Genomic DNA, 8,307 nt, shown 5'->3' on the forward strand with positions numbered 1-8,307 from the left:
GCCGACATGGGAACCAGCGCGGAGCGGATTGGTGTTGCGCTGGCATATACCTCATCTCTCTCAGGAGTCCCCCCCTTATACGTGCCGATTGTGTTTTGGAAAACGGGGGGTAACTGGATGAGTACACTGACTAGGGGGACCAGTACACTAGCGAGTGGGACCAGTACACTGACTAGTGGGACCAACACACTATGAGCGCCTGGTACCTAAAATGGAAGTATAGAGGCCGACTTTCGGGCAAGATCACGCCGTGTTAGGCTTCCAGGACCTCGGCTAAGCAATTTTAACGGGTCGCCCGGTTCTTTTTTGATCCAGCCCGGTTCTTTTTTTATCCAGCCCGGTTCTTTTTACACTTCCAGCTGGAGCTCGGGAGCGGCTTTTTGCACAAGATCACGCCGTGTTAGGCTTCCAGGACCTCGGCTAAGCAATTTTAACGGGCCGCCCGGTTCTTTTTTGATCCAGCCCGGTTCTTTTTTTTATCCAGCCTGGTTCTTTTTACACTTCCAGCTGGAGCTCGGGAGCGGCTTTTTGCACAAGATCACGCCGGGTTAGGCTTCCAGGACCTCGGCTAAGCAATTTTAACGGGTCGCCCGGTTCTTTTTTGATCCAGCCCGGTTCTTTTTTTATCCAGCCCGGTTCTTTTTACACTTCCAGCTGGAGCTCGGGAGCGGCTTTTTGCACAAGATCACGCCGGGTTAGGCTTCCAGGACCTCGGCTAAGCAATTTTAACGGGTCGCCCGGTTCTTTTTTGATCCAGCCCGGTTCTTTTTTTATCCAGCCCGGTTCTTTTTACACTTCCAGCTGGAGCTCGGGAGCGGCTTTTTGCACAAGATCACGCCGTGTTAGGCTTCCAGGACCTCGGCTAAGCAATTTTAACGGGTCGCCCGGTTCTTTTTTGATCCAGCCCGGTTCTTTTTTTTATCCAGCCCGGTTCTTTTCACACTTCCAGCTGGAGCTCGGCAGCGGCTATTTGCACAAGATCACGCCGGGTTAGGCTTCCAGGACCTCGGCTAAGCAATTTTAACGGGTCGCCCGGTTCTTTTTTGATCCAGCCCGGTTCTTTTTTTTTATCCAGCCCGGTTCTTTTTACACTTCCAGCTGGAGCTCGGGAGCGGCTTTTTGCACAAGATCACGCCGGGTTAGGCTTCCAGGACCTCGGCTAAGCAATTTTAACGGGCCGCCCGGTTCTTTTTTTTATCCAGCCCGGTTCTTTTTACACTTCCAGCTGGAGCTCGGGAGCGGCTTTTTGCACAAGATCACGCCGGGTTAGGCTTCCAGGACCTCGGCTAAGCAATTTTAACGGGTCGCCCGGTTCTTTTTTTGATCCAGCCCGGTTCTTTTTTTATCCAGCCCGGTTCTTTTTACACTTCCAGCTGGAGCTCGGGAGCGGCTTTTTGCACAAGATCACGCCGTGTTAGGCTTCCAGGACCTCGGCTAAGCAATTTTAACGGGTCGCCCGGTTCTTTTTTGATCCAGCCCGGTTCTTTTTTTTATCCAGCCCGGTTCTTTTCACACTTCCAGCTGGAGCTCGGCAGCGGCTATTTGCACAAGATCACGCCGGGTTAGGCTTCCAGGACCTCGGCTAAGCAATTTTAACGGGCCGCCCGGTTCTTTTTTTTATCCAGCCCGGTTCTTTTTACACTTCCAGCTGGAGCTCGGGAGCGGCTTTTTGCACAAGATCACGCCGTGTTAGGCTTCCAGGACCTCGGCTAAGCAATTTTAACGGGCCGCCCGGTTCTTTTTTTTATCCAGCCCGGTTCTTTTTTTATCCAGCCCGGTTCTTTTTACACTTCCAGCTGGAGCTCGGGAGCGGCTTTTTGCACAAGATCACGCCGTGTTAGGCTTCCAGGACCTCGGCTAAGCAATTTTAACGGGTCGCCCGGTTCTTTTTTGATCCAGCCCGGTTCTTTTTTTTATCCAGCCCGGTTCTTTTCACACTTCCAGCTGGAGCTCGGCAGCGGCTATTTGCACAAGATCACGCCGGGTTAGGCTTCCAGGACCTCGGCTAAGCAATTTTAACGGGCCGCCCGGTTCTTTTTTTTATCCAGCCCGGTTCTTTTTACACTTCCAGCTGGAGCTCGGGAGCGGCTTTTTGCACAAGATCACGCCGTGTTAGGCTTCCAGGACCTCGGCTAAGCAATTTTAACGGGCCGCCCGGTTCTTTTTTTTATCCAGCCCGGTTCTTTTTACACTTCCAGCTGGAGCTCGGGAGCGGCTTTTTGCACAAGATCACGCCGTGTTAGGCTTCCAGGACCTCGGCTAAGCAATTTTAACGGGCCGCCCGGTTCTTTTTTTTATCCAGCCCGGTTCTTTTTACACTTCCAGCTGGAGCTCGGGAGCGGCTTTTTGCACAAGATCACGCCGTGTTAGGCTTCCAGGACCTCGGCTAAGCAATTTTAACGGGCCGCCCGGTTCTTTTTTTTATCCAGCCCGGTTCTTTTTTTATCCAGCCCGGTTCTTTTTACACTTCCAGCTGGAGCTCGGGAGCGGCTTTTTGCACAAGATCACGCCGTGTTAGGCTTCCAGGACCTCGGCTAAGCAATTTTAACGGGTCGCCCGGTTCTTTTTTTATCCAGCCCGGTTCTTTTTTTTATCCAGCCCGGTTCTTTTTACACTTCCAGCTGGAGCTCGGGATGGACTTTTTGGGCAAGATCACGCCGACTTAGCAAGCAAGGTGGAAGTGCCAGCATGCTCCGTGGCTGGAAGTGTGGATGTGCCAGCACCCTCCGTGCCTGGAGCTATGGAAGTGTGGAGCTCCAGCACCCTCCGTGCCTATGGAAGTGTGGAGCTCCAGCACCCTCCCTGCCTATGGAAGTGTGGAGCTCCAGCACCCTCCCTGCCTATGGAAGTGTGGAGCTCCAGCACCCTCCGTGCCTATGGAAGTGTGGAGCTCCAGCACCCTCCCTGCCTATGGAAGTGTGGAGCTCCAGCACCCTCCCTGCCTATGGAAGTGTGGAGCTCCAGCACCCTCCGTGCCTATGGAAGTGTGGAGCTCCAGCACCCTCCCTGCCTATGGAAGTGTGGAGCTCCAGCACCCTCCCTGCCTATGGAAGTGTGGAGCTCCAGCACCCTCCCTGCCTATGGAAGTGTGGAGCTCCAGCACCCTCCCTGCCTATGGAAGTGTGGAGCTCCAGCACCCTCCCTGCCTATGGAAGTGTGGAGCTCCAGCACCCTCCCTGCCTATGGAAGTGTGGAGCTCCAGCACCCTCCCTGCCTATGGAAGTGTGGAGCTCCAGCACCCTCCCTGCCTATGGAAGTGTGGAGCTCCAGCACCCTCCCTGCCTATGGAAGTGTGGAGCTCCAGCACCCTCCCTGCCTATGGAAGTGTGGAGCTCCAGCACCCTCCGTGCCTATGGAAGTGTGGAGCTCCAGCACCCTCCGTGCCTATGGAAGTGTGGAGCTCCAGCACCCTCCCTGCCTATGGAAGTGTGGAGCTCCAGCACCCTCCGTGCCTATGGAAGTGTGGAGCTCCAGCACCCTCCGTGCCTATGGAAGTGTGGAGCTCCAGCACCCTCCGTGCCTATGGAAGTGTGGAGCTCCAGCACCCTCCGTGCCTATGGAAGTGTGGAGCTCCAGCACCCTCCGTGCCTGGAGCTATGGAGCTATGGAGCTATGGAAGTATGGAGCTATGGAGCTATGGAAGTATGGAGCTATGGAGCTCTGGAGCTATGGAAGTATGGAGCTATGGAGCTATGGAGGTATGGAGCTCTGGAGCTCTGGAGGTATGGAGCTCTGGAGGTATGGAGCTATGGAGCCCTGGAGCTCTGGAGGTATGGAGCTATGGTGCTATGGAGCTCTGAAGCCATGGAGCTCTGGTGCTATGGAGCTCTGGAGCTCTGGAGGTATGGAGCTCTGGAGGTATGGAGCTATGGAGCCCTGGAGCTCTGGAGGTATGGAGCTATGGTGCTATGGAGCTCTGAAGCCATGGAGCTCTGGTGCTATGGAGCTCTGGAGCTCTGGAGGTATGGAGCTCTGGAGGTATGGAGCTCTGGAGGTATGGAGCTATGGAGCCCTGGAGCTCTGGAGGTATGGAGCTATGGTGCTATGGAGCTCTGAAGCCATGGAGCTCTGGTGCTATGGAGCTCTGGAGGTATGGAGCTCTGGAGGTATGGAGCTCTGGAGGTATGGAGCTATGGAGCCCTGGAGCTCTGGAGGTATGGAGCTATGGTGCTATGGAGCTCTGAAGCCATGGAGCTCTGGTGCTATGGAGCTCTGGAGGTATGGAGCTCTGGAGGTATGGAGCTCTGGAGGTATGGAGCTATGGAGCCCTGGAGCTCTGGAGGTATGGAGCTATGGTGCTATGGAGCTCTGAAGCCATGGAGCTCTGGTGCTATGGAGCTCTGGAGGTATGGAGCTCTGGAGGTATGGAGCTCTGGAGGTATGGAGCTATGGAGCCCTGGAGCTCTGGAGGTATGGAGCTATGGTGCTATGGAGCTCTGAAGCCATGGAGCTCTGGTGCTATGGAGCTATGGAGCTCTGGTGCTATGGAGCTATGGAGGTATGGAGCCACCAGCCAGCACCCTCCGTGGCTGGATCAATGGAAGTGTTTTAGGTACCAGGCAGCCAAAGGGCCGAGGCCTCACGCTCGACCACGCCGGCGCAGAGTTCCAGCCGCTCGGATAAGCTCTGTCACTCACCCGCCGCGCAGCCACCGGTAACGGGGAAATGTCGCCGCCTTGTGGACACGCCGTTGTAAATGAATGGGCTTTCGCACTTAGTGCAATTTTCGCCAACTCTCTGACTTAGAGCTATGGAAGTATGGAGCTATGGAGCCACCAGCCACCCAGGCTGGAGCTCTGGAGCTCTGGAGGTATGGAGCTCTGGTGCTATGGAAGTATGGAGCTCTGGTGCTATGGAAGTATGGAGCTATGGAGGTATGGAAGTATGGAGTTATGGAAGTATGGAGCTATGGAGCTCTGGAAGTATGGAGCTATGGAGCCCTGGAGCTATGGAAGTATGGAGCTCTGGTGCTATGGAGCTATGGAGCTCTGGTGCTATGGAGCTATGGAACTATGGAGCTCTGGAGCTATGGAGCTCTGGAGGTATGGAGCTATGGAGCTATGGAGCTCTGGAGGTATGGAGCTATGGAGCTATGGAAGTATGGAGCTCTGGTTCTATGGAGCTATGGAGCTCTGGTGCTATGGAGCTATGGAGCTCTGGTGCTATGGAGCTATGGAGCTATGGAGCTATGGAGCTCTGGAAGTATGGAGCTCTGGTGCTATGGAGCTATGGAGCTCTGGTGCTATGGAGCTATGGAGCTCTGGTGCTATGGAGCTCTGGTGCTATGGAGCTCTGGTGCTATGGAGCTATGGAGCTCTGGTGCTATGGAGCTCTGGAGGTATGGAGCTCTGGAGGTATGGAGCTATGGAGCCCTGGAGCTCTGGAGGTATGGAGCTATGGTGCTATGGAGCTCTGAAGCCATGGAGCTCTGGTGCTATGGAGCTATGGAGCTCTGGTGCTATGGAGCTATGGAGCTATGGAGCTCTGGAAGTATGGAGCTCTGGTGCTATGGAGCTATGGAGCTCTGGTGCTATGGAGCTATGGAGCTCTGGTGCTATGGAGCTATGGAGCTCTGGTGCTATGGAGCTCTGGTGCTATGGAGCTCTGGTGCTATGGAGCTATGGAGCTCTGGAGGTATGGAGCTCTGGAGGTATGGAGCTCTGGAGGTATGGAGCTCTGGAGGTATGGAGCTATGGAGCCCTGGAGCTCTGGAGGTATGGAGCTATGGTGCTATGGAGCTCTGAAGCCATGGAGCTCTGGTGCTATGGAGCTCTGGAGCTCTGGAGCTCTGGAGCTCTGGAGGTATGGAGCTCTGGAGGTATGGAGCTATGGAGCCCTGGAGCTCTGGAGGTATGGAGCTATGGTGCTATGGAGCTCTGAAGCCATGGAGCTCTGGTGCTATGGAGCTCTGGAGCTCTGGAGGTATGGAGCTCTGGAGGTATGGAGCTATGGAGCCCTGGAGCTCTGGAGGTATGGAGCTATGGTGCTATGGAGCTCTGAAGCCATGGAGCTCTGGTGCTATGGAGCTCTGGAGCTCTGGAGGTATGGAGCTCTGGAGGTATGGAGCTATGGAGCCCTGGAGCTCTGGAGGTATGGAGCTATGGTGCTATGGAGCTCTGAAGCCATGGAGCTCTGGTGCTATGGAGCTCTGGAGGTATGGAGCTCTGGAGGTATGGAGCTCTGGAGGTATGGAGCTATGGAGCCCTGGAGCTCTGGAGGTATGGAGCTATGGTGCTATGGAGCTCTGAAGCCATGGAGCTCTGGTGCTATGGAGCTCTGGAGGTATGGAGCTCTGGAGGTATGGAGCTCTGGAGGTATGGAGCTATGGAGCCCTGGAGCTCTGGAGGTATGGAGCTATGGTGCTATGGAGCTCTGAAGCCATGGAGCTCTGGTGCTATGGAGCTCTGGAGGTATGGAGCTCTGGAGGTATGGAGCTCTGGAGGTATGGAGCTATGGAGCCCTGGAGCTCTGGAGGTATGGAGCTATGGTGCTATGGAGCTCTGAAGCCATGGAGCTCCGGTGCTATGGAGCTATGGAGCTCTGGTGCTATGGAGCTATGGAGGTATGGAGCCACCAGCCAGCACCCTCCGTGGCTGGATCAATGGAAGTGTTTTAGGTACCAGGCAGCCAAAGGGCCGAGGCCTCACGCTCGACCACGCCGGCGCAGAGTTCCAGCCGCTCGGATAAGCTATGTCACTCACCCGCCGCGCAGCCACCGGTAACGGGGAAATGTCGCCGCCTTGTGGACACGCCGTTGTAAATGAATGGGCTTTCGCACTTAGTGCAATTTTCGCCAACTCTCTGACTTAGAGCTATGGAAGTATGGAGCTATGGAGCCACCAGCCACCCAGGCTGGAGCTCTGGAGCTCTGGAGGTATGGAGCTCTGGTGCTATGGAAGTATGGAGCTCTGGTGCTATGGAAGTATGGAGCTATGGAGGTATGGAAGTATGGAGCTATGGAAGTATGGAGCTATGGAGCTCTGGAAGTATGGAGCTATGGAGCTCTGGAGGTATGGAGCCCTGGAGCTATGGAGCCCTGGAGCTATGGAAGTATGGAGCTCTGGTGCTATGGAGCTATGGAGCTCTGGTGCTATGGAGCTATGGAGCTATGGAGCTCTGGAGCTATGGAGCTCTGGAGGTATGCAGCTATGGAGCTATGGAGCTCTGGAGGTATGGAGCTATGGAGCTATGGAAGTATGGAGCTCTGGTGCTATGGAGCTATGGAGCTCTGGTGCTATGGAGCTATGGAGCTCTGGTGCTATGGAGCTATGGAGCTCTGGAGCTCTGGAAGTATGGAGCTCTGGTGCTATGGAGCTATGGAGCTCTGGTGCTATGGAGCTATGGAGCTCTGGTGCTATGGAGCTATGGAGCTCTGGTGCTATGGAGCTCTGGTGCTATGGAGCTCTGGTGCTATGGAGCTATGGAGCTCTGGTGCTATGGAGCTATGGAGCTCTGGAGGTATGGAGCTCTGGAGGTATGGAGCTATGGAGCCCTGGAGCTCTGGAGGTATGGAGCTATGGTGCTATGGAGCTCTGAAGCCATGGAGCTCTGGTGCTATGGAGCTCTGGAGCTCTGGAGGTATGGAGCTCTGGAGGTATGGAGCTATGGAGCCCTGGAGCTCTGGAGGTATGGAGCTATGGAGCTCTGAAGCCATGGAGCTCTGGTGCTATGGAGCTCTGGAGCTCTGGAGGTATGGAGCTCTGGAGGTATGGAGCTCTGGAGGTATGGAGCTATGGAGCCCTGGAGCTCTGGAGGTATGGAGCTATGGTGCTATGGAGCTCTGAAGCCATGGAGCTCTGGTGCTATGGAGCTCTGGAGGTATGGAGCTCTGGAGGTATGGAGCTATGGAGCCCTGGAGCTCTGGAGGTATGGAGCTATGGTGCTATGGAGCTCTGAAGCCATGGAGCTCTGGTGCTATGGAGCTCTGGAGGTATGGAGCTCTGGAGGTATGGAGCTCTTGAGGTATGGAGCTATGGAGCCCTGGAGCTCTGGAGGTATGGAGCTATGGTGCTATGGAGCTCTGAAGCCATGGAGCTCTGGTGCTATGGAGCTATGGAGCTCTGGTGCTATGGAGCTATGGAGGTATGGAGCCACCAGCCAGCACCCTCCGTGGCTGGATCAATGGAAGTGTTTTAGGTACCAGGCAGCCAAAGGGCCGAGCTATGGAGCTATGGAGGTATGGAAGTATGGAGCTATGGAAGTATGGAGCTATGGAGCTCTGGAAGTATGGAGCTATGGAGCTCTGGAGGTATGGAGCCCTGGAGCTATGGAGCCCTGGAGCTATGGAAGTATGGAGCTCTGGTGCTA

Source organism: Syngnathus leptorhynchus, unplaced genomic scaffold (assembly GCF_054491065.1).
Source record: "Syngnathus leptorhynchus isolate UIUO unplaced genomic scaffold, UIUO_Slep HiC_scaffold_23, whole genome shotgun sequence".
NCBI lineage: Eukaryota > Metazoa > Chordata > Actinopteri > Syngnathiformes > Syngnathidae > Syngnathus > Syngnathus leptorhynchus.